Here is a 27,639-nt window from a genome sequence, read left to right on the forward strand (position 1 = left end):
TATGTCACGGGTTTGCATCACTGCAGACCAAACTAATTATGGATATGCACCACCAGAGTCACTACTTACTAGTAGTCTCAGTGATTTAATTTTATCACTATACTGGTTGTACGGAGACAGGAAAATAATAGGAAGGAAAAAAAAATTAAAAAAAAAAAAAAAAAGAAAAAGAAAAAGAATACTACTGAGTTTATCAGCCCAGGACAGGAATTTGACTGCAGAGGTTCAGCTCCTGTTATTTCTCTTTCCACACATCCTCCCAGAAAGGGCTCAGCCATCATACTACCGCCAAAAATTGGAGAAAAGGAGGTACTATCTCATCACCACTAAGCTCATATGCCCATATGAAACCTTACAACACACAGTCTGGAGTGTTAGCTGTATCTCCATGGGCTCCTAATCACCAGATGACATTTTGTCTTTGATTAGCCTCTCAAGTAAATTGCTCAGAGGTAGAAGGTTAGATCTGGGGTGATAATCAAAGGGTAGGAGCAACTCATCAGGGAAGGCTCCTCTGGTGTTTGATGGGCACCTGAACGAGGGAAGAAAAAAAAAAAAATCATTGTATATAAGCACATTTTGGCCCAGAAATGATGTTTTTGGCTGCTATCATCATTCCTTGTGTCCTGCTTTAATTGTAGCTCTCAATGGTTACACTTACTGAATCCAGAGAAAGAGAAGCTATGATTGATATGAACAGGGATAGCCTCTGCTGTCTGAGAAAGCTTTCTGAGCTTCCATATTCCTTTCAGGGCAGTGAGATGACAGCAGTCTTCTCAGACCTGTGACACTCTGCAGGTGCTGAGCACTGATGAGATGGTTTACCACCCGTAGTTTCCCATTCTTTGCTAGAGAAAGGATATGGCAGCAGATAGGAAACTTTTCTCCATCTGCAATACTGCTACAGCATTGCCTGATATAAATTCCTCCAAGGGTATTTGTATCAGCCTTTGCCCTCAGGCATCAGTGCTGAGGTTTCCATTCTCACTCAGGATCCCTACTTGGGTAGAGGAACCTTTGATAATACCACAACTAATCAAAAAAAGCTGCAAAGGCAGGTTTTGCACAGAGGCATATCCAGCCCTTTTGAATAAGAAAGTTGGGGCTAGTTTCATAAAAAGCCTTTGATGGAGGAGAAAAAAAAGGAGGATTTGAAAGCAGGATATCCAGAGATATTAAGTTCTCTTCACCATCACAGTGTACAACACAGTTACCATGACACAAAGAAAACACATGAATTAATTTTTTATTATTTTTTTTAGAGTTCAGCTTTACCTCTTTGTGTACAGAAAATTAGTTCTTTTGCTTCATTTTCCTTCATTTAAATAAATTGCAGGAGGAAGGAGAATGAAAACAGGCACTATTTCCTGTGTGCATCTCATTTTAATAGTGCTCCTTCAGTGGGTTTTGTTTAGGGTAGACTATTATACAGCACATTATTTCTAAACAATTGAATGAATCCTTCCCCAAATGTTCCTTCTTTAATGAAATGTGACACATCTGAAAACAGAGTGGGAAGTTTTTGTTGTTTGTACTTATAATCTTAAAACAACTATTGCTCATCCAAACAGTGCCAGATAGCAGAGCAGACAGAGCCAGCAACCCTTCAGACACTGAACTTTGAACTTCGGCCAGCCCTTGCCCTGGCCAGCCCTGTGACAGGAAAGCAGGCAGACTTTGAACCCAGGGTTCGGAGGCTGTGGCAGGGCTGCGAGCAGAGCAACAGCTGCTCTTTGCCACACGAACTTTGTACTCGGACACATGCACATTTAATCTCTATAACAGAGCCTTTGTTTCATTACTTATTAACATCTCCTCCTTAAGTAAAGTTCTTTGTTAGTGAGGCTTTAAAGCATGGCATGGGGTGCCTCCCACCCTTCCTGCCAAAAGCCCACCACCCAACTTGATAGGATTACATTAAATATTAAGAAGTGCAGACAACAGAGGTTAGACTTTGTGCACCTTCTGAACACCACGGATATTTGTTGTTCATGCTCTTCTGAGTGACTCAGTTGTAATAACCAGAGTTAATTAGGGAAAGTAGGCAATATTCTGGGGCTTGCCTTCACAGAGATCGCATCTTCAGATGATACCCCCAGTAATTCTGCCTGCAGCAACATCCTGATTTTAGAAATCAGATAAAAAATGAAATTATGTCAAGAAAGCGTCCGCCCACTCACACTTACTAGTGTTACTTTACTAAATTATTATGAGATCTCAGATGCCTGTTGAAGCTGTTTTATATTTGTACAGATTTTTGCTATTGCTTTTACTTTGGAGAGGTGCTGTGCTTAGCTTTTGTGTATTTCACCGTAATGTATGCTAACATGCACAGCACAGCACATCCACAGAAAAGACATTCAAGGCCCAGCCAGATTCACCTGTATGCCATCTGTTTGTTAGCCTTCACTGAAATAAAACTTTGAACAGGAACAGAAACGGAAATGAGGACCAAGGGGCCAAAGAAGATGCTTAAACCATTTTTGTGCCACAAGTAAAAGCTGAAGACATACATATGAATTTCTTGAAACAACACCTAGGAACAGAAATGTACTAGAAGATACTGTCAATACAACACTGCATCTTTTTTTGTCCTAACAACACAGCAAAAAAAGATTAAGAAAGTAAAGGTTTCCTGAGCAATTCTTCAAATACAACTAGAATAAAACAAACACTAAAGTATATCACCTTTGGCTACAGCAACCACAAATATTTGTCACAGCCTGTTTGAAAGAAATTGTCTATAGACAGAGAGATCACAGTTACACTACTCCTATTTTTCATCACAACCATCTCTTCAACATGATTTTTTTCCATGCTTCTGTGGTCAGTTTTTCTTCCCCCGTTTTTCTCTTCCATATGAGAGGAGAGAACTCCCCACCTCACCCAGCTATTCTTTCTTCTTGTTAACAGAATTATTAAGGAAAAAAATAAAAAAAGAAGAAACTTTCAACTACTGTTTAAGACAGAAGAGAAGAGAATAAATTGGGTCAAGAGGTTTTGAGCCATTCTATTTCATGAATCTGACCTGCCAGGTCTCACAAGTGGTGCTATTGGGCTGTTCCTGAGCTTTCCTGAGAAAAGCCCAATACTGCATATTTAGGTTTCTTTGTTTACTCACAAACTTCAGTTCACCACTTTGAAAGCACCTCACTCATCTAATCCTAGAGTTTGATTTGCATACTCTGCAGAGAGCAGACTGACAGAATTTCTTTTCTTGTGTTGATACTGTCCTCAGTAACAGTACTGTCAGCCCTTCTATGGCTGCAAAGCAGCTGGCATAACTACAAGAATGTTATGCCTTATTATTTTGCTGTTTCAGACCAGTAAGCCGTGATCTTTTCTCTTTAAGGTGCCCCCATTCACCTCACCTCTGGAACATTGCCCTCCCGTCACATGGGTCTACCATGATGATCATGAGATTTATCTGTTGCTAAGAATATTCCAAATGATATGAATATCATTTGGAATAGATCCTACTTCATTTCTGGATACAGGTTCTGAATGGTGATAAACAATTAAGCTCTTGGGTTGATTCTGGATAACATCTTTCTGCTCTTTGCATCCCTTCATCAAGGGCATTGGGCGCTTGTTTATGAGGGCAGGCACAAAGATCTGTGCCATTTGCTTGGCTGGGGACAGTCAAAGACATGAATTTGAATGAAGTCAAGCAAATCATAACAACCCTGTGAAAAAAGCAGGCAGGCCTCTGGTAAACCACAATATTTATTTATTTTAATTAAAGGTAAAGAAGTAAACAAACTTGGAAAGAGTGCAGAGAAGAGCAACAAGAATGATTTAGCTCTGGAAAAAGAGAAGACTCTTTCCAATGAGGCATTGAACTAAATGTATTTTGCTTCAAAGAGAAGATTATAATCTTTAAGAGACTAGACGAGAAGATATTTTGGAAGACTGCAAATTAGTGGGCAGACATGCAACACAATCCAATATTTGCAAGTTCAATCTAGAGATAAAAAGCAGTGTTTTAAGTATAATTAGCAACTAAGATGAATTGTCAAAAGATGCAGTAAATTCTCCATGAGTAAGAAAATACTTTATTCGCTGTATGCTTAGCTTACACTAGATCCCAGAAGTTTCAGTCAACACAAGCCCAATAATCTTTATTTAACTTGAAGCACAAGCAACCTCTCTCTCCAAAAATTGTGCCTGTTGCTAATTCCAAAGTAGATGATCTTTTTCCTGAGTAATTTGAGATGGGAGAATCATGACAAGTGGATAATCAGTGCATACAACACCAGGTCACGTAGACATAATTTATATTATACTAGCAGTCCTCAGCCCAGTGCTTCCATAAAAAGGAAAAAAAAAAATCCTAACATCTTAATTAAGATTAAAATAAATAAATAGAAGAAGAAAACAAAAAAAAGAGTGTCACATATATGAATTTTAAAAATATACGAAGTTGTGTAGAGTGTTGTAAGACATTTATCAGAGCCAGAATCCACCACAGATAGGAAAGGTTTCAGTCTAGCATCCTCAAGCCCTCTACCAAATCACTCTCAGAACATTTCATTATTGTTCGACACTCTAAAATAAAAATATAGCTAGCAGAAAATTATTTTTCTTTCTGGTCCTCTAGGAGTTTATATGGATGGCTCCTATTAACACTAATCAGAGTTAAGGGCAGAAATCCCCTGTAGACAACTATGTTGTCTGGGGATACATCCATAATTAATATGTTCTGAGATTCTAATTTTGAAATAAAGTAATCAGGCTTAAGATGAGTTATATTAAGACCAATAAATCTCTGACTGAATATTTGCCTATATATACATACTGTATCCAATATCAGACCAATATATAGTTTACAAAACAACTTCAGATAAAATAAGTTATATCTTAGCTGTATTTGGAAGCACAAAATATGAATATAGAAGATGAAAAATAAAAACATGGTGGGGTTTATTTTATTCTTTTTGTTTCTAACTCTTCTTTGCAGCACATCATTATTGTAAGTATTGATGTTCATCATTGTTCTTTTTCACATCATAGTGCTCAGACTCAGCAAAGCTAACAGAATCCTAACACTTCTGATTTTACAAACTAAAATTACCATGCAGCACCATGGGAATATTTGTAATATGAAAGATTTGGAGCGGGGACCTTCTGACAAGTACAAGGAGGAGAGAAGAGGATGCTAGATGGCTTGAACATGAGTGGCTTCACGAATAAGTGACACTGTAATGGGATAAGGAATGCAAAGTAAAATGATGCCAACTGAATTTGGTTTCAGTATTATTTAAGATTTCTGTCACTGAAAGAGACATTTTCAAGTCTGTCGCTGCTGAAGCTCCAGCACAATTGATGCCCAAGTCATACATAATGTATTATACAACGCAGCATATTAACTCAACATCAAAGTGTTAATATGTCATGAAACTTAATTCAGATATCACAGATTATGCAAAGGAGATAGAGATGTGGAAACACTCTCTTGTTTCTCAAAGGTGTCAGCCAGTCTTTGCTTTGTGTCCCAGTCCAGGACACAGAAGTAGCTCTCTCCATGCCTCTTTCACAAAGTGAGTGCTGAGTGGCTCTTTACCCCTGTATTTTTGGCAAACAGAACCTCTACTGAGGGCAAAATGATGCATTCCAAAAAAGCCTTCAAATATGAGAGAACAGCCCAGGTTTTGCCATTCCACAGACACAGATACATTTTATGATGTGGAGGTGGAAGTTGTATAATATGAACAGTGAAGGATTCCTTGTTTTATCTCCAATAAACCAAAATCCTAGCTTTAGTGCATTAACTTCTGACAAAACAGCTAAGGCTTTTAAAGAATGCAATTATAATATACTGCTAAGCAAAATATTTCATGATTTCATTCTGAAATTCTATAGGATTCCTATGGTTTGAAGCAAGAATTCAAAATATAAAACAGACTGTTAGAGGAGTGCCTTTTTCTTTGTGAGGCAAACATCCACATATTTTTAATTAAAATACAACTCACACACATTCATGCACAAAACCCCACAAAACAGACAGAACACCCCAATTCTTGAAATTTTGAGGAATCTACTTACAGTTAATGAACTAAGAGAGTTTAAGTCCTCTTTTTATTCTTCATAATAAACTGATGCTTTTGTTATTCAGACTGAGGGAACACACTCACAAGAATAGATTGAATTTAGACTAGCTGGGCAGTCCAGTGGATTTAGAGGCAAAATAAAATAAACAATAGATGAAGGCCAAGATTCACTGTAAGAAAGCAGGCAATATATACTAGCTGAGGCAGGACGTATCCCTCAATGACAAGTGTGCACAGAATGGGGAGAAATTAAAGCAAAAAGATTCTGTCTGCAGAAGACAGCTCATGGTGAGAAGCCTTGTACAAGAGAGAGATCCCACATATAGTAGAAAAATCTTAATATTACTTAAGGATACTCAGAAGTAGCAAGGAGCTGTATTTTGTATCCTTATGTAATCCTATGTCTTGTAAATTGGAAAACCTACATGATTAAAGCTTTGACAAATGGAGTGTTTTAGTTACTGGGACCCCTTAGTTCTCAAGAACTAAGGCTGCTTGACCATGAGTTCCCACACACAGAAGGACACTTGCCTGTAGGCATACTCAGAGCCAGGGCAGGGTAGGGGATTCAATAAGGAGCTCTGAATAATAAATAAATAAATAAATAAATAATAAAAGAGGTGAGAATTCACAGGGCCCACCAACTGATAGCGAAATTCAGCCAAAATACAAGAGGAAGATGTTTACCACATATTCTGTAGGCGGTCAAGTGCATTAAAACCCATACTGATGACTCCCTTTGAACTGCTGACATCTACTAAAAACATTGGTTCTGTAAATTCACCTTTCAATACTACCAATCCCAAGAAATACACTTCTAAAAAAAAATATGATTCATAATTTAGCAGGCTCTACCCTGTTACAAATACACACCACTGAAGAGATTGTTTTCCATAACTTGGCCAGATTATTTGAAGACTCCATCTAACATACAGAAATATGGGAAACTAAATCATATTCAGTCTTTGATGGAATTAAAGAAATAAACACTAATGAAATGAGGAAACATCAAAACACATCACCAGATCATACTTAACAGTCAAGTTCTCCATCAGGTACTTCACCAGGCATCCAGCTCCAGCCTGCACTCGCCAAAGTACTTCTTTCTGGTTCCTTCCTGGCAGGAGCTTCAGGTTCTCCTCCTCTCCTCTCAGCCACACAGAGTGTCCTGATCTCCCTTACACGCTCCTCATGAGAGTTTACTTCCTACTTTCTTCTCTAATAGGAATCCCATTCTGAGCTTCTGCCAAATACGGCTGTGAAGGCTTAATTTTCCCATCCCCTGTTTTCTGCAATTAGACTTGGGGTTTAATAGAAGACATAGGATATGTAATTAAGACTTAGGTTGTAATAAAAGGGACGCTTTTTTTTGTGTGTGTGTGTTTAAATTTTCTGCTCTATTGTGGCTGTTTTAAATTTGTATTTCTATCATTCTCTAATTAGCATCTCTCTTCTGTCTTTAGTCTGGCTTTTCCTGTTTATAAGACTGTAGTAAAACATCATAAATCACTTAACCTAGAAAAAATGATTGTACTAACAATTTACAAAAGTTGTAATTATCAATTTGCTCTCAATACTATATAGAAAATAAAAATGACAATAATTCTAACAGAAGATGGGTATGAAAAAGGGGTTGCTTGAACAATTTAAACCTCTTCCTACACAGAGAGTAAAATTTCAGGGGACTTCCTCACAGTAAATAAAACAATCTCAATGAGGCTAATTAGTTCAGGTGTGGCAGCAGGTGATGAGTCTAGAAGGTGGTTCACCTGGAGTCAGTTCAGGTATTCCCCACTACCAAATAATTTGAACATATTTTCTCCATCCCTCATGCTCCTAACATAGTTTCTGCACACATCCTAGCATGCAGAAAAAGCAAAAACACAGGAACCAAGACAGTAGGCTCACCAGGACCAAGAGCAACCAATCAAAAAGGTAGAAAAGGCAAAAAAAATCATGGTGATGAGGAAGACATAGGTGTAATTTCCCTCCCCTCTAACTCATCCATTTTCTCACATCCCTTCCCTTGCTCCTCTGTGACTGTTCTTCAGGTTGTACAGTCTACATTCTGCTTTATCCTATTAAGTGCTTTGATTACAGCTGTCTTTCAAAATGTGCTGCATGTTTGAACACTAAGCAACTAAGCACAAACCTAGAGAGAACCTATATAAGGCTGTTTCCCCAACATCAGACACTCTGAAAGGAAGCCAAGTCCCCAAACAAGTCAGCCATCAACTTAACAACAGAGCGCCACCAGACACTAATTCCTTCTTTATCATTTGTTTCAGTCCAATAACACTACCATACTCAGTATGCTCTTCAAACAAGTAAAAAGAATCACTGTCAAACACACTGAACCCTCTTCTTCCATCTGAAGTGCACACATCTTCAAACTTCTGTTCTCCTCTGCAACAAAGAGTATGAAGCTAACTACATGTTAAAATGGGCTTTCAGTTCAAAGACACTCAATAAATTCAAACATAGAATATATACCTTCAACTTCATGATAAGCCAGTCGATTATGCAGTAAGTACTGCTGAAGAAAACCAGTCACAGTAGAGCTCTGACAGGCATTTAAAATAGATTACACAACAAATCAAAACATCATCGTCGACTTCTGCATCATGACATGACTCAGTTCTTTGATGCTGGTCCATGAAGTAATGAATCTATTATGTATCTTTGATCCTTTACACCAGCTTCTGCCAGAAAATCCACTTCGAGGATATTCCTAACATTCCAAGTCTTGAGAAGCTTTAGTTTGTATTAATTAATTAAAAAGAAAAGAAAAAGATATGTGCATGCCTTAGGGCAATATGCAGCCTGATCCCACTGACAGCTTTCCTTAAGGCTTTTGAAATCCATTACCTTCTGCAAAAATAGGAGCTCTGTGGCTGTCTTCAAAAAGAAGCTTCTACCTTCAACGCAGGAACTGCAGTTGCTTCAGTGGCAGATCTCCATGCAGCACAGAACAGCAATTACACAGTGAGTATAATGAATATGCCAGCAAGCGTGTATGAAAAAGAGTGTATGTAAAAACAGAAATCACTGATAACAGCTATTCAAAGTTCATCCCACAGACCCTTTTCTGAGTAATAATTCCTGCGAAAAGGTAGGGGAGAATCAAAACAAGTCTGGCCACACATCTTGCTGTTGGTTTTTGAGTGTGAGGTCTGCAGACATTTATACCAAGCATGGTAATTTACTCACAGGGGCTGGGTTCTTCACTTTGTTTTTGCAATCATTGGACACAGAAGGAACTCTTAAGACTTTCTTCTCCTGGGTCAACAAGATCTAAAGGAATTTAAGACAAATTGGCTGTTTGTTCTAAGGAAAGCCATTGGTGCAGAAGTGAGATCAAAACATAGACTTAAGGGAGCTTTGACCCTATACACAGATGTTGGTCCAGAAAATTTGACATTGACTCCTTCGTAAACCTCCTGCTAGAAGAACAGCCCCTTTAGTTAAGTACAATTTAAATCAAGTCAAAGTTAAGCATATCTTCCATTCACTCAGTAAGAACACAACTGTTAGACTTTCTCTTTCTTGGGTACACTACCAGTCGTGGGCTTTACCTCTCACAGTATTCGTCTGTGCAGTAAGGATGGATGGATCACACCCATGATAGCCTTCTCCCTGCCCATCATCCCTTCCAAAACAGAGACAAAGGCTGTAAGTTCTGTTCTGAAAGCCATCTGATAATTGCATAGACTAATTATTAGTCATTCATCTTAATAAGAAGCATTTCAAAAGCATTTTATTAACCAGTCTTGTTACAGGTAGGGACGGTTGTAAGGTGTGGGTTTTTATGGTTTTGGAGTCCTTTTCATTATTAAATCACTGTTGAGGTTTCCACAGCTGCTGTTACAGGGCTTGTAATAGCTTGACACCCCCACTGCTTTTTCAATTCCAATTCATTATCTGGGTGAGTCACTATCTAAAATTATTAGTATACTTTCCAGATATCACCATCTAGAATAATCAGTCTCCTTTTGTTAATAGATAGAGTAATAACATACTTAATTTTTAAGTTCTGTGACAGCATCCCACTGGGACAGAATAGAAGGAAGATTGATGTATTATTAATGTTATAAATAATTAAAATGAACAAAATATGCAAAAAGTGGAAAGTGTTAACCATAGGAAAAATTATCACACAAACCTTAATGCAAACTATTGGTTCCATTTCTATAGAGTTCCACCCATATATGCTCTGTACTATTTACATCATATGTAAAGCATATGTAAAATCTTACCAGATCAAAATGACATAATTTCCCACTCTTTTTCCACACGTGGAGTTATCTACAGAAGGTGCAAGGCAGGGGAGAGAGTGGTCAGTCAGTCGTGTTTTAATTTCTAGCTATTTTTGCCTAAGCCCTGAATGGCCTGCCAATTACAAACAGTACCAGCTGGGCTGTAAGGAGAGTAGGCTAAGAAGGACACACAGAAGAAGAAAATATTGATGTAAAAATAAAGAGCTGGAGACAAGTTCAGAGTGGGGGGACCTGTTGAGGATTACAGCTCTCTTGTTCGCATGCCTCACTACAGCCCTATCCCCTCCACAGTTCACCCCTCCAAAGACAGGAAGAATTAAAAAAAGAAGCCTGGTTGCAGAGCAGACATAACTTTCATCTGACAGGGAAATGTTGCTGACCCACAGCTGCCCTCCTGGCCTTGTGGATGCATCCACAGAGCTACAGTATGGAGGCGTGGGGGAACCTGAAGTTCATTGTAGCTCTCTGCCCTTTCCTGGTAATCCTGCCCTGGTATGTCAAGCTGGAAATAAACCTTGTCCACCTCTGGACAAAGGATGAGAATGAGATGCCCACATCCACTTCCAGGTTCTACTCATCAGGTCACATAGTCCCTGCAGGTTCCCAGGCAGGAAAGGGCAGCGGGTGAAAGAAGCCTCCTTCACCCCTGCCCTGCCATCATCACTCCCCTTTCAGGCCTGTTTCTCCTCTGGCCCCACACCTGCCTGAGGGGAACAGCCTGCAGAACAGAGCTGCCCATGCAGGATTTGCACGCATTTCCATCAGTCCTGCCTTGCTGCACAAGAACAGCACTTTTTTTCTGTGCAGGTTTTCCTGCACAGAAAGCTACTGACAGCTGCATGTGGAAGAGGAGGATTCTCTGCTCTGCTCTGCTCCCACAGCCCTCACCAGAAGCCTCTTCAAACAAAACATTAAGAGACAGTGCCCAAGAAAATCTGGGAGGTGAGGAGGCTTGAACTTTGCAGTGGGACCATCATCTAGACGTAGCCTTAGAGCACAGCCAGGACCATGTCCAACCCTTTTCAGAGCATAATCCAGATACCTAATAATTAAAAAAAAAATAAAAATGGGCTTATCTGTGTAAGAAAAAGTAAGCAGCAAAAACAGGAATTGCAGATGATGAGGAGGAAGATCAACTTCTTCTGAAGGGTCTTCTTTTTCTTCTAAGATAATTAATAAGAATATAGTTGGGTTTTCCTTTGTTTTTTAATGATCATCTCATGTGAGTTTTATTCAAAATGCTGAAACCCAAAGATTTTCAGGAACATGGCAGCCTTACTGTTTAAAAAGCTCTTTCCTTATCCCATGTCACAGGGAGAATATAGCAAATATCTCTGCTAAACAGAACTTGATGAACGCCTATCAGCAGAGTCACATCTTGAGCAGCTACTGAGAGAACAAAGTATAAACACTAACATTAGAAGACAAAGATTTTGTTCCATCACTGTTAGGATGTCAGCACTGGATTCACACTGGTGTATATATAGAAATTTCACATTTGGCAAAGCAGTTGTTTTGGAAACTGATCTGCTTTTCGTGACTACTGTTATCTATGAAAAAAATAAGAGATTTACCCCATGCTTTACTGTAATCTGCTTATTTGTGGATGCAAACCAGTTTAAAAAGAAGTATATTTATATACATGCATTTCACTGTGTATCAGCATCATAACAAAAACCTCTTCATTTTCTTCACTGCTCTCATTTTCATGGCCTTGTAGGAGAGGCAAGGCAGAGGAAGCCAATATGAGAAGCCAGCAGGCCATAACTCCACAGTTACAGACAAGCAACAATTAATCCCATTCACCAGCTAGGCAGGTAGATCTTGTTGTCCTTTAAGGAAATATAAAGCTCCTCTCCCCGAGCACTGATTGTCCAAGTGATATCTGAGCTCTCAGAAACAGCTTCTGAGCCACTGAGATGCTTAAAAATGAAGGAAACCAAAACCCAGATATGCCAGTCTTCAGCTATTCTTTTAATCCATATTTTCAAAGAAGAATTGAAAGCACAACCCATTGCTAAAGTGGAACATTTATCACCATTTTTCCATGCTACATCATAACTTGCTCCTCCTGTGTCACAGGTCCAAGTCCCTTGGGGCTCATTTGGGCTGTGACCCCGGCAGCCCTGCTCAAAGGAGGGCCTGCCCCAGCTCATGGCTGTGGAAGTGCAGTGCTGGAGACTGAAATATTCCCTCTCCCTTGGAACAAGAAGGAAGAGAACAAGGCATAAAGCTGTCACGTATGTCTACTGCAGGACTGAGGAAAAAGAACACACACACAAACCCCACCAAACTTGTATTCATCTTTTAGTTTTGCTCTCAAGCTACTAACCTTTCTGTTTTAGCTTTCTCCATACATGCGTAACTCATTGATTAATTCTGACAATTACATAATGCTTTTGAAGTGCAAAGAGAGACCAAAAAGCATATCCAAAATCTAGGACAGCTATAGCTCATCTTTTTCTTATGGTTCCTTAGCATAGGTTTTATTTCCAAGTGAGTCAGTCACGTTTCAGTGAGTCTAATGGAGTTATTTTTGAAACCCTTCCAAAATGCTTGGACTAAGATGTGATGATGTACTGACCCCTTGGAGGGGGAAGGGGTTACAGATATCATTTCATGAGACCACACAGAAATGTTAAGATTATCTGTGGAATCTCTCTCTGAGTCACTCAGCAGAACTTAAGCACACAGAAATCCACCTTTTTGAAAAAAGATATGGGTCTTATTTTAGCTGCTGAAGATGATTTAATCCAGGACTGCTCAATAAAAAATACCTCCACATTGCAATTTGATCCCTGAGTTGAGGGAGCCCCTCATTGGCTTTGTTAGCTCAACTGAAAGCCCCCTGAATGAAGAAAGTTGCAACAAAGATGTATGGAATTAGAAGTCTTGTTTATTAAAGCAGTGCACTGATCTCAACCTTCACACAGACTCCCGTCTCCTGTTGACCCAAAAGATGATGGAACGAGCATTTCAAGCATGTAGGCAGAATGTGTAGGCAGAGTTGGGTGATGACTAGGGTATGTCAATAATGTCACACAGCTGGAATGCTGCCTAGTCCATGGCAAACAGCTGTTCTCCAAATAACTAATCACATAGAAGGAAGTAGAACTTAAATCCTCCATTTTCAGAGGGGAGGACGGTACTTCTCCTGATGCCGCCTCTTACAATTAGTTTCTCCTTTCCCTTCTAATTTTATGCTGGAATGGTCTAGCCATGATGTGTAAAGTGAGATGTGTCTCACACATGTAAGTGTGAACTATAGGCATAGCAGTATTTCGCCTTCACAAATCGTTTAACAGTAGTATCACTCCAGATGCAGAAGGATTCAGCGATCAGTGAATTAACTTCTGAGATTCTTTGAAAGCAAAGTCAAGTTGTAAGAGTGAAATATGCTTTTTTACTACTGTTTAGTTACAGGCAGAATATAAAGTTGAGGTCAGTTTCTAAAAAATCCAAGACCAAAGTTAAGTGCTTAGTCTATTAAGTTACCACTTCAGTAAAGCACACACAAAAGCCTAGAGCTAAAGAGGCCTCAAGGTGGTAGATACATTAGAAACCAGGCCATGAGGTACATCAGTTTGGATATACCTCATCAAAAAAAAAAAAAGAAAAGAGAGAGAGAGAAAAAAATACAGAAAATGCTTTTTATAAAAATCTGAGTTAGTCTATCTAAATGAAACATTATCTCATAGATGCTTAGAGATAATAGCAGGCAGGATAACAACCATAAGCAAAACAGAATATAGCTTTCATCTTCTCAAACTGTTTGAAAACCCAGCCCATGCCAGGACAAAATGGCTGGTATTTGCCTCTAACCATCCAGTCATCCTATTTTTGAGGATCACAGCGATAAACAATTCCCTGAAGTATACTGTAATTCTGCAGCACTGATGAGCCCAATATCAATTCCTGTGTTAAGGGCAAGTTCAAAGACTATTCAGTATTTGCTTGATAAGCTTCTCAGAGAGGTCATTAACTAGGACAGTTAGCTATCCTCCTCACTAAAGTTTTCTGTTGTTTTCTATTTTTTTTCTCTCATGCAGATCTCCATTTTTGAGAACTTTCCCTAGCTGCCTAGGCACATCCAAAGGGAAAGGTACACATACAGCTGTAAGCTGATACGCACATATGCACATATGATACGCATATAGCCTGTACTAGGCTATGACATGTTTGAGGTTAAGCACACATGGGGCCAGGAAATGGGTTTAACTGGCTGAAGGATGAAGCTCTCACAGGGCTGAACAGAAGACAGGAATGCAATGGAAAACATTTGCAAGGCTTAGGTCTAGTGAGAAAGATATTCCAGGAGATGATTCAGGAAGCTTCATGTGTTACTCATCTCCATCACTCAAGCTCTAGTAATAAACAAAACCCATCAGATGAGAAGTTTCTAGGTGCCTCATCCTGCAGAGTTAGCTGATGATGATTAAAGCTCCAAACCCACCAATGGTTTGGTGCTTTCCTGCACTGGCTCTGCAGGTGACCAGAGGTGGGGTAGTGAAGATAACCAGCCCCTAGACACAGTTATTTGTTGCACAGGGCATTCATCAGGACAGCTCCAGTTGTCCCAGTTAGCACATCTGCTCTTCAGACAGCCTACGCAGTCTAAAATAACACCAAAATAGCCCCTTGCTGATACAGGAGTACTGCTCCACCACAGCAGCAGTTTTCACCTGATGGAGCAGCATGACAGAAGCAAGCCTTTCCATCATGACCTCCTCCCTCTCAGTTGCCACTGCCAGTGAGCTTTTACCAACAAACTGCTCCAGTAAGAAGCTTCAGCTGCATCTATGCAAGGTGTCTGCCAGTCAAACACTAATTCCTACAGCCCTGAGCAAGACAGGCCTGTTCAGGTCTGTCACGTAGGCACAGCTGCATAAGTCTGAACTAATGGCAACTTTGCCATGGATTAGCTACTGCCTAATGCAGGACCCAGAGGCCCCAGTAAACATCCCCAAGCTTCCTAAACCCAGAAGCACCTGGAGTCGCCTGAGGCCATCACAAGCTGCAGATGCAGACTATTCCTTGTGGCAGGTTTCAGAGAGCACCCAGGGAGCCTTAGCACAGTGGTTGGCTGCTCGCTGGGTCTGTGGAGTAGAGACAGGCGAATGCTCTAGAGGCACCAGGTGTCAGGACAACCAGGAGGTACAAGACAACAAGGAGGTACAGATGCCTGAAAGGAAGTTCAAATACAAAAGATGAAAATTAAAACCTGAAGGTACTCTGAGCCAGCTTTCCCATTTTAAAGCAGGAATGATTTGATAAGGAAGGAAATTCAGCTGACAAAACCAGCAGGATAATACCAAAGAGAAGAAAAAGGATGAACCCCCCAGCCCCAGATAGCTCCTTCCTCTGTGCCAGCAGCAGCAGCACAGTGCCAGCAGGGGACAAGCAGTGGCCCTGCCAGGACATCAGCACCCTGCTGCAGCACCTGTGCCTCCCTCACTGGTAGACATTTTAGCCTTAGGAGTTCTGTCAGGGGACACAGACAGCATGGCCCCTGGAGAAAAGAACTAGTACAAATCTGTTTGTTTCTTTGTTTTTCAACACGCCACATACAAATGCCACTCTGTCTCAGAAGATCCCACTTGAGTAACATCACCAAGGCACTTAAGCGTCAGGATGAAAACTGTGCCCTTCTAGCACATATGCACAACCACTTGCAGTAGATGGGATATAAACTTTCCTGGGCTAATTACAGGCATCACCCTGCCAATGGTAGCAGTTACTCAGATAACACACATCATTTCAAGAATCACATTTTCCAGGCACAAGGAATAGAAGAACAAGGGAAAGCTATGGCTACTTTATCTGTTGGCATGTCATTTTCTTCATGCCTAGTGTTTTTTGTTGTTGTTGTTGTTGTTTGTTTGTTTGTTTCTTTGCTTGTTTGGTTTGGGTTTTGTTGTTTTGTTTTGTTTTATTTCTTTAATTTTGTTTGTTTGTGTCTTGTTTGTTTTTAACTGTTTTCTGCAGTGCCAACTCTACTGTAAAAAACCTGCTCAAGTATGTGCTTATAAAAAAAAAAAAAGGATAAAGGGCTATTTTAAACAACCTATAGCTGCTCCAGGGAATCTATTTAGGGCATAAGTATCCTAAACCGTCAAGTTACTTGTATATGCTAATTGTCAATATAAAAGATAGTGCTGTCAGTCTCATTAATTCAAATATCCCCAATTCCTAGGACCCCCAAATACTCCCTTCCAAGAAGAGAAATTAAATCAAAAAAGGGAAGGGAGGGGAAGAGAAAACCATCCAGAGCATGCAGTTCTTCTTAGATTTCCCATCAGATGCTCCTCAGAGTGCAGCCTGAATAGTGGAACAGCCAGGTTTTTTTTTTTTAAATCCACACTTCCCCACCAGTCATTAGAAAAATGTGGATACCAAGGAACAAGGCTTCTTCCCAGAATGGCAGCATTGTGATCACATTCCTGGCAGTGAAATATTTTTAAGTTCTCAAAATGCCAACACATTCCGAGGTTTCAAAATGAAATGTTATATTTCCCATTTCTACAGTGATATTGACTACAGTGAAAGTTGAACAATTTAAAGAAATATGTAGTCAAAATTGAAACCCAGCAACTCAAATACTTTGAGTTTTACTTGTGGGTGGAAGAGAAGAATTGAGAGAGAACATACTGTTGATTCATTAATTTGTTGTTTCCAACTTTTTAGTTAATGCTATCAAAAAAAAACATTTTTGGAGTTCTTCAGGACTGTTACACAACAGGGAAGAAAAAAACAAATAAATCCCCCAACCAAATCAATCACCATCCAGCTCATACTATTCCAGACTAAAATTCATTCTAAGATCTTCTGGAAATAGAGCAATCATTCTGAGTTGCATCAAAAGAGATTTGTCAATGCTGGGGGGATGGGGAGGGGGTCTTGCTTCTTCCCCCCATGACAAAGAGAGGCACAGGGTACCTAGTACAGTATACAGTTGAAGGAACTTGAATATAGTACATCAGTTTTTATTATCAGCCTATCCTATATTCCTAAGGAAGCCAGTGTTTGCAGCTGCCTGTATAGGTATTTCTATGCATTTGTCTATACTGCAAAATAACTTTCAGATTTCCAGGGCAATTTCAATGAAGTTTTGACAGAATTGTAGCAGCTAAAAAAGTATTGTGTCTGATCAAGTTTTGTACATTTATATATGCTAAATTGTATATTTATATATGCTTTATATATACAGCTATATGCTGTATAAATATACATATTCAGCACAAACCTATGGGAAATCAGTTTTTACTGTTTATGGCACTATATTTTTCCTATTCTTATGAGATACACAAAAATTCAGATGAACAGAAAGATGTATTTTGCAACGTACCATCATTATCTTCTTACAAAAAATAGCAGTTGTAGAATATAGAATTAACCAGGCTGATGCAATAATTTAACACATCTGCAATGAAAGCACATATGCACAATGAAATTAGAGAAGGGTCCAACAAAATCTCCCTCTGTTTTTTTATGGTCTCCAGTGGCTCTACGAATGTTTTTATTCAAGGATTTGACTTAGAACAGTTGTTGGCATACATGTAGGATATTACAGAGAATGATACAGTAATGTATGTCAAGATGATGATAGTAGTCACATCTCTGGTGGGTGTCACTTTTAAATTACCAACATGTTCAGGGAAGTCTGTTCAAATTTTATTTTATTCTTTTTTTAATTTTAGTGAGTAAAACAGAAGCCAAGCATTTTATTAGGCCTGTATCCTCCAAAATAAGATTATTGTAGGTTATAAGGTTATATAAGGTTATTGTCTCCAAATACACTGTAAGTAGGGAAAAACAAGCAGAAGTAAATGAATTTTTAGTTTCCATTTCCACCAAAGAATCAGAATTCTCAATAAGCTTGTGAATATTATGCTACAAATTATATTGAAGGTCAGATTTTATTTCCTATGCAGGTTACTGGTTAAAGAAAAATATTTGATTTTTGTATTCCATCAATAAGTGTATTTTGTCTGCTGAAAAAAACACCAAGCTATTTTAGCTAAAGGCAAGGTTATCTAGCCATCTTTGATTTGGGGCAATCAGCCATCACAAAACAATTCCTGAGAGTAAACACTGTAGTTAGAGACATGCAAACAAATACTAGAATTATAAACGATAGTACCACACATGAAAGAAAAAGAAATCAAAGGGATTTCTACATGAAGCAAATCTGTATCATGCCTCCTACTGAGTTGTTATTTTTTCCATGTGCCCCATTCTAGGGGGTTGGTTTTGTTTTTTGTGTTTGTGGGTTTTAAGTGAAATCACATGTTCCAACAGAGTAAATAAGGTAAAAACAACTATTTTTGTTTCTAATTTTTGGAAATTAGAGAAGTTAGTTGAGAAGTTAGTAGTACAGGGACAGATCCTAAATCCTCTGAGCTACCATTAGCAACCAGGTATCAAAAATCCTGGGTATCAAAGACTAGACTCAATACATAAAAGAGCATAAATATCATTAAAATTTAGAGCAATTTCAGGTACTAGTAAAAACTGAAATTTATTAGAATGTTCCCCAGGAAATGTATATGTATTTGCTTTTTGAAAGACTAGTACGAATCTACAATATAGTCCATCAGTTCAGTTGCTCCAACTGCACTGTCAGAAGTGTAAGAGTAGGTTTACCACAGAAAAACACCAAGAAAAAAAAAAATGACAATAAGGTACACACACATCAAAAGCTCTTTTCCCCACACGAAGTCTACATAAATTGAAACTGTAGTTCCTGAACAACATCAATAACAAATTAACACTCCTTAAAATTTTGCAGTAAATTGGGACACAAAGTGGATGCTGTAAAAAGAAATGCGGCAGAGTAAAGAGTCCCTTTGCAGTCAGGCACAACAGCCCCATAAAAACTACAAAGCACCAGAGGCTGCACTGCTGTAATTTACTTGTCCCTCGCTTTCTTTTTATGCTACCAAGCAAAAGTGACACTGTACATTACAGAACAGACAGAGGAGAGCCACACAGACTCTTAGGTGTGGTAGCAGTTTCTGTGCAAAAGTAATGCTGCTTTGCCTGATTTAACATTTCAGGGCATCACAGAGGGGACCAGCTTCTGAGGCATACGTGTATAAAAACAAATATACATGTATCAATATGTATATAAAACGAAAGACAATGAGATCAGATCATCCCTAAGTGTATCTAAACTTAATTCTATCTACTCAAAATATTAAGAGCTATAATCTAAATTGGTGTCAGCTACATATTAAGCAGCCAAAGGCAGTTGCAAGAAACGTATGTTTCTGAGTATGGGGTAATCTGTTTTATGATATGTTCTCCAGTTTATTTTCTTCTCACTTCTTTTTCTGGCTCTACATACTCAACAGCTGGATATTTAGGGAGACTGATTCAAACAATGGAAAAGTATTCCTTTTTTTCCCAATAAGTCACTCTTTAGATGGTATATAAGTCCTGAAATTCACATAATTGGCCAAAATATCAGTATGTTTTTCAGAAAAAAAAAAAAAGAAAAAAAAATATTATTTCCTTAGCAATCCCCCCTCTACCTAGCAAATCAAGTAGGCATGTGCCTGTAGAAATCCATTTGTTTATATCTCCTTCTGTCCACAAAAACGGTGTCCAGCCTTTTATTCATACCATTCATACACATTTGTCATAACATGTCATTACATCTTTGTGGACTGGAAAGCAGCTGAACCAGTGATGGGAATTACAGTCTTCAAAGAAAAGGAAAGGAAATATGCTGTGGTCCATAGAGGAGATGGCGGGATCCAGGTTCCTTCCCTGAAAAAGGATAAAGATATCGACCCCAGAGCAATTTCATCCACTGTGAGACTGATGATCAAAAGGCTATTCTCAGGCAGGAATAGTGACCATGACAGGAGCACATCACCATCTACACTGGAGAGTTGACAGAACATCAGCTTCTCTGAATTCCAAGCCTGGGTATTCCTCATTGCTAAACACTGGGGTCCTCATTCCAGCTACGTTATCACTCAGTTTAAAAGGAATTACCATTAGGGAGATATATAGCAAGGATTTAAAGATCAAGCATAATATGAAATTGTTATATCTGCCATAACTGTAATAATTCTGTAATAGAAACCGAATAATGTACATGTTTACATTTTCTTGCATAACCATTTCGTATTAAAAGAAGTGAAGATACTGAGAGTGTTACACCAGGGGAAGTTTCTCCTGTCCATTATGTGCATATGCTCTTTACAAAACTAACCAGCAGTGTGAAGTTAAAATCAATAAAATCTCTGCCAAATATGGATTACATAAATTTAACACCCTTTTCATAATCTGTCTTTCACAAAAATCATAGTGCAGCTTCACACCTAATTCATTAATTGCCCCTCTTTAGCTAAACACCAGGAAGCCTTCAGGCGTTTTGGTTGTTGTTTGTTTGTTTGTTTTAAATCAAAGGCTGGCTAGGACATTTAAGGTGTTTTAATAACAGCCCTGTGCAGTCTAATTTTTCTAGTCTATACAGCTTGACTGTTTTGATTTTTGAAGGGACGGTATTCTTTGTGTTCATATGTAATAAAAAATGGGCAGGCAAGCAGAGCAGAGTGTTTGTTTTAAATAGACTGTACTAACCAAAGCCTATTGTCTGCATAACGTGACTCTTGCGTATGGTAGCAGCATACCAGCAGTACAATGTAGCTGTACATGTCTGACATGCAGATTTGCATACTGCACGTATCAATTAGCTGTGCACAGTGGGCATCCAGTGAAACCTCACAACCTGTCTGGAGAACACAGTTTTAGGCAGCCCCTGTTCCATAACATGTATGCAGCCTAATGCTTGTCTAACCCTGCCACAGCTTTGCGAAGAGCATATTTCGCCAGAGAAGCCCATGATGCAATGTCACTTCTCTGCACCTCTAACTTCCCAAAATGATAAAAACTGTTTGAAATCAGGTCTGTAGGTTCCATTAAAAAGGAAAAAACAACAAACCCAAACACAAGTAAAGATTCTGTCACCATCAGTATAAACCCATAGAAGGTCTTGCCTCATGCCAAATACCAGTGGCCTTTGTATGGCACAAATACCCAAAGGCAACCACAAAAGCAACTCAATCTCATGAAAAAAAATTAATAATAATAATAATAAAATAAAATAAAAGGGGGGGGGGGGGGGGAGGGAAAAAAAGGGGGGGAAGAAGGAGGGAAAAAAAAAAAAAAAAAAAAAAAGAAGCCAAAACCCAAACTTTCTTGACAATGATGCTGCAGATGGGCTGGAAAGGAGAGAGGTTTGTGCTCTGTTGTTTGCCTAACCCTCATTCCCACTTGCCAGACTATGTCTGCGCCTTTCAGTATGCCTAGTACAACATTTTGCAGCTGCTCAAAGAGAAATTTCCCTCCCCAAATAGTGCTCAACAACAGTAGCTGGGAAATTCTGAGAACCAGCAGCTGGGGAGATCAGTGTTGGCCAGGCTGAGCTGAAATGCTAAAGCATCTCTCATCACAACTGCACAGAGCCAGATTCCAGAGTTGTTAATCAAGCATAACTCAATGGGAGCTTTGCCCAATTAAGTAACGGAGAATTTGGCTCATTCAAGCAAAGGATTACAGTGCAACAGCAGAAGCCCTTCAGTGCTCAAGACTGAGGTTAGCACCCTCTTTTAGCAGGCTGGGAAACTCCCTTCCCCTATCTTCACCTCCACCAGTCCCTCTGAACAGGAAGCCTTAAAGGCAAAGTGCAGGTGAATAAAGTGATGCTGAAAAAAAGCAGTGATGCCGTCAAAAAGCAACATCGGGCATTTGCTTTTTCATTCTCCTTATTACAGTTTTACTACTTGTCCCTGTATCCCTCCTCCCTCAGTAACTATAAAGCAACAGCATTTAGGTCCACTCTGAATCATAACCCTAGTACACTCAGGTATACCCTGTGTAGCCTCCTGCTCACATGCAACTTTGACCAATTTGCATTTCCACTGCTGAGATCTTTCTCCTCCCCTCTAAAGAGGCTCTAAGGTCAGCGACTAACCTGATGAAGCCTGGTGTGCCCATTTCTGCAAAACTTCAGCATTTAGCACTTTACAGGATGCAGAAACTTAGTTGGGGGAAATCACTTACTTATCAAATAAATAAAAATTTTTTAAAAAAAGAGAGAGAGAGAAGAAAAAAAATATGTATTAATTTATCCTAGTGAGTAGGTGAGGTATTCAGAAAGCATCCCAGGGTGGAGAGAATATCACAAGAAGGTATCCCAGGCAGTAAAGCACATACTGCACAAATAAATATTAGACATCCCACAGTGTGCAGGGTTGCATAACCAGCTATCCATTTAAATGTATTTTATCTTTACACTAATTTTCACAAGCAAAGTCTGCAATGACTTACATTTACACGTTGCTTGTGGTCCCACTGAAGCCAGTGATATTATTCCCAGCATACAGAATTAAGCATGTACATAAATCTTTGCAGGATCTCAGCCAAAGAAACTGTTTTATTAAGAAACAATAAAGACACATAGGCTTGCGGTAACTCTATGAGCCAAATCCTGTCCTCAGAGACACAAGTTCACTTCTTTTTGGGGACGGGCAGTTGCAAGACCTGCCAGGAGCACACTCAGCCATGGGAAAAAGACCAGAGGCACACAAGACTCCTGTGCCCCTCCACTTCCAGAGGGGAGTTGTATTTCAAGAAGGAGTTACCAGTGTGAAGACATGGAGGCACTTTGGTATAATTTAGATACTTTTTAGCTTAATATTCCAGCCAAACATCATCCTCTTTAGTCTCTCCTTCTGCCATACAACATTGCCTTCCATAGTACTCATTGCAATGAGGATCACATAAAAGGAATGTATCTAGATAGGTTTGGGAAGCACGTGCAACTTTTTATAAAGAATAATGGATAGCCTACATTATTCATAACATAACTGATTTCATTTGCATTATGCTTTACTTTCCAGATTTTTAAGCAAGGACATCCTAATAGGACTGTATAGGTATATTTCTTCTGAGATTCATGCTCTACACTAGAAACAGACATCTTCCACAGAAAACATTATTAAAATTATCGGTACACATTGTTAGATTGTGATAAAATGATATGGTTAAAATATTGTCTACAACATTTGCATCTTCTAATTCTCTACAGTAATACAGATCTATAAGCTCTTGTAGTGTAATGTTTGATGACTGCTAAAAAAAAAAAAAATATGTCTCTGAGTCACCCCAAACCATCTGTGAAACCTAAGGAAAAAGCTCTAAACAAATCCAACAACATAATAGCTAAGGCAATGGGGAGCAGCTTGGAGCATACAGGAGTTGATCCTCTTTCTTAAAATTCATAACCATGCATTTCTTCCCCAGAGATATTCTTCATGCGCAGTAGCTTCACAACATTTCCTTTAGGAAAAGAAAACCTTGCAAGTTAACACACTGGCATTTGTCACTGTCTATATTGGGACTCGACTAATTCAGGTGAGTAAATCTGTTTTAGAGACCAACATCGATAATCCACTAAGAAGAAAGCACTGATCGTCATCTTGAACCTGAAACTCATGTGATCTTTTGCCTCTTCCACTGGAGGAAAAAATAAACAAAACAAAACAAAACACAAGGAAATTACTGTCCCCCATACAAAGAGGATTCTTTATTCTGGATACCTGTAAATCTATTCTCTTCCCTGTATTCATGTAAGATTTTCTCAGAAGAGAAAGCAGAAGAAGGAAGTTCTCTTATTAGGCATTCTCCTTCTCTCCTGTCTTCCTTCAAGTACTACACTGCTGTTTTAATAGACTGGCAAGCATTATTTTTTTTTTCTTGCATTCACAATATAATATTAGATGTTGTTTAAACCCAATTCAGTTGATTGCAAATGGCCCATCAACATCACCACCACAGGATCAAGCCCTGAGACTCTATTCTGAAGTTCTGGAGAAGAAAAAGAGTCTCCCTTAAAATCAACTGAGCAAAAAATGGGCAAAAACAGGCATTCAAGAAATGTTATTGTCCAAGATCGAACAGCAGAGGCTGAGGAGAACAAACAATATAAATAGAGAACATGTTTTTCCTTGCCTGCTTCACAATGGCTAAGATACTTTAAAAAAAAAAAAAAAAAAAAGAATAGGTAGAAAGATAAGACATGCATGCCTGATGTTGAAGAAAAGACTGTTTGTACCAGCCTTGCTGGATAAATTGTTCAAGAACAGTTCAGCCATGTCATAAAAAGGACCCTCTTGTGCTGCCAAGGTCAGTTAGACCTGTAGTCCATGTTAGTCAGAAAGGTCATCACCACTGGCATATTTAAAACGTATTCACCTGTTTTCTCCTAGGACTTCACAAACTTAGTGCAGACCAGTTGGGTGCAGGATTTTAGTTATTGTATGCTATGGTGTGCAGGTGTTTTATTGATGGATCAGGAGCTGCAGACAATATTCAATCTCGTGCTGAAGACTACCAGAAAGCTTACATGCTGCTGGAAACCTCAGTTACAGCCCTAAGTGGAACTGTGATAGATATGTGCTGGGCATATGCACAAGATTTCCTTGCTCACCCACACATATACGTATCACTGCGTGACACTAACAATACACTCCTGAGCTGTCACTGCATGGCCAACAGCCTAACTTTCATGCAGCATCTGAACCATTTACAACCAAGTTAAAATCTCCCTGTATTTTTTAACACCAAGAAAAGGGAGGTCCCTGGTTAAAGTCCCACTGAAGTCCTAGATTTCAAGACATTTGATTTAATCTCATCCCAATCTCTGGAAGATCCTCTAATGTTTCCACATAAGGGAAGAAAATCTCAGAAGTCTATTTCCATGGAAATTCTTTATACAGGTGCATACCGAGACATACTTTATTGAACAGGATAAACAACAACAGATTAAGATGTAAATTAAATACATGATGGTAGTCCTTTATTAAAGTAATTCCCATTGTTATTTTGACTTACTGATCATCAGAGGAATGCTGGAAAGCAGCAGCTTTCCAACATCTGCTAATCAATTCTAGTATTTCTCTAATCCTATGCTTTTATTTAAGAATACTGATTTCAGGAGCAATTTTATAGTCATTTTATAGCTAAAGTAGCCTGACCCATGCATTGAAAAGCTGATGGAGCTACTTTGTGGCAAAAAAAAAAAATCAGATCAATTGCTTGTTATTCCTTATCTATGCATGTAGAGTTAACAAATAAGTAAATAATAATAATGATAATAAAGAGCAGTTGGATTTTCCAATGGTAGTTTTTTTTTGTGGTGTCTCTTCCTCCTAAATTTGTAAGCTGTTTTCTGAGAAAGACTACTCGCAGAAAGTGCAAGAAAGAGAATGCTGAGCTGGAGCACATGAGAGGAACACAGTTCAGCTACAGCATGATCAACAGCATGATCCCTTGGCACTTCTGGGAAAGACTCTCTCAGTTCTTATGGAACTCTTGCCTGTGGACAGTAAGGCCATGGCTTCTGTTTCTGTGGTTGTCTTATTTTTCTAAACAAGAGCTATGTGTAATTATACCCACATGTCCATTGTACGCACTAACAAGGCGCTATCCCTATCTAGTGCAGAGAAAAACTGAGGGCAGGCAGTGGAATTAAGCTATTTTAGACTAGCTGTAGCTTTGTCCCATGATGTCTAGTCAACAGATATGCATCATTGCTAATTGGCTGTCTGGTCTCATCTTTCCACGGTTGAAAGATAAAAGTGTGAAACAGACTCCTCTAGGTTTTAGGGCCAGAGAAGACTAAAGTTCAAATCCTTTCCATGTGTTTTCTTCCCAGTGTTTTTAGAACCTGGGTACTAAATAAAGCCACCAACGCTCCTTTTAAGAAAATCACATGGGAAGATTTTTTTACTTTTCCCCTCAAATGAACTCACTCCCCCCAGCCTTTTTTCTAGGAAAAAATAAAAAATAGAGTGCCCTGGAAATGGTAGATCAAAATTTTCTATCTTGTATTCCACAGTATGTCAGCACTTAATGACATTAGAGTGGCTTATGAGAGGGTAACATCACATCATATCTAGCACTCCATACAGAAAAAAAAAGGATAGACAGGGAGGGAGAAGACCTTTTTCTCCAGTGAATAGCAATGACAAAAATAAAATCAAAATGAAATCAAATCAAAATGCTCTGTGAACCTGCAATTTTTTCAACTGCTACAGAACCCAAGTACTCCTCTGTTGAAGCCAAGAGTTTTTATTTTCCAGATTTTGTTATCTGTACCTGTCCACAATTAGACACCAAATTTTTGTATTTATACCAGAACTAAAGTGATAGTACACTGCATTTACTGTCCTGCCTCGAGAGTGGTTTAGCAGAGTTCAAGAGATGAATAAGTGGTACTGGGACTCACTCTACCTTTCATTGGCTCTTCCTTCTAATACATGCTGAAAGCACCATCCTGTGCTATCAGAGCACAGAGATGCAGAGGGTGCTCAACATCCCGCACTTGTATTCCTATGCTGTGTGCACACAGTTCTTGTTTGCTTTGAACAATGATTTCTAACTTCCAGCTTCAGAGCCAGCATGTGCCACTTTCTGCACCCAAGCTAGGACACCCAGTTCTCTGCACAGCTCAGCTGCAGAAGCCATCTCTGGTAGCACAGGTATTTCACCATTTCAGAAGCCCCTTTTTTTTTTTGCTACCCTTCTGACCTCCTCCCCTCCCAACATGTGTGGGCACACAGCTATCAGCAACCCCCCCTAGACACGTGCCAGGGCAGGGAAGGCAAAAGAGACATCTTTTAGCTAAGGTATGGCAGAAGGGACTTTCCTGGCTGGGATGGGGCCCTGAGGGGAGGAGAGTTTCAGACAGGATGTTAGGAGCATTTTTACCAATGAGGACATGTTGGCACTGCAGGAAGCTGCCAAGAAAGGCTGTACAGGCTCTGTCCCTAGAGGCTTTCAAAAGCTGCCTGGATGAAGTCTTGAGCAGTCCAGTCTGATCTCATAGCTGACCCTCCTTTGAGTTGGAGGTTGGGCTGGAGACCTCTCGACATCCTTTCCAACCTAAATTCTTCTATGATCCTTTAAAAGGAGTAAGTTCAGCAGTTTGGTTTATGTGAGCATCTGTTTCCATTGTTACATCAGAACTATGATCTCAGGACAAAGAAGGCATTTGCTTCTTCCAAGTACTCCCACTCATGTGTTTTGTAAAGGCAAGGCTTGGGTGCCCCCGGCACCTCTGCACAACAAAGAGCACCCTGGGGTCTTTCAGGAGAGCGGGTTTTGAAACATGGGGAAGCTTAGACTTCTATCAGATATACACTGACCTCTCTGTATCTCAGTGCAGGATCTTCTTCCAGTAATTGGCAGGTGGTTATGCCATTTGTTGCTGACAAAACAGAACCTATACTGGTTAC

At 39.3% G+C, this 27,639-nt stretch overlaps 1 protein-coding gene across 5 annotated transcripts in view; it reads right to left on the minus strand.

Annotated features, from left to right (window-relative positions):
• The window catches only part of NRIP1 (nuclear receptor interacting protein 1), a 226,722-nt gene that overhangs the window by 184,082 nt on the left and 15,001 nt on the right, over positions 1-27,639 (minus strand). For 3 of the 5 annotated variants that reach the window (XM_005030282.6, XM_005030281.6, XM_021279065.4), the window contains exon 1: positions 7,083-7,714. The exons of 1 other annotated variant lie outside the window; for it this stretch is intronic. The gene's annotated coding sequence lies outside the window, so the exon portion shown is untranslated. Of the gene's footprint in view, positions 1-7,082; positions 7,715-27,639 lie in introns of those variants that run through there. One more of the 5 variants, XM_021279062.4, reaches the window with a different exon arrangement.

The sequence above is a fragment of the Anas platyrhynchos genome, chromosome 1 (assembly GCF_047663525.1).
Source record: "Anas platyrhynchos isolate ZD024472 breed Pekin duck chromosome 1, IASCAAS_PekinDuck_T2T, whole genome shotgun sequence".
In the NCBI taxonomy this organism is placed as follows: domain Eukaryota; kingdom Metazoa; phylum Chordata; class Aves; order Anseriformes; family Anatidae; genus Anas; species Anas platyrhynchos.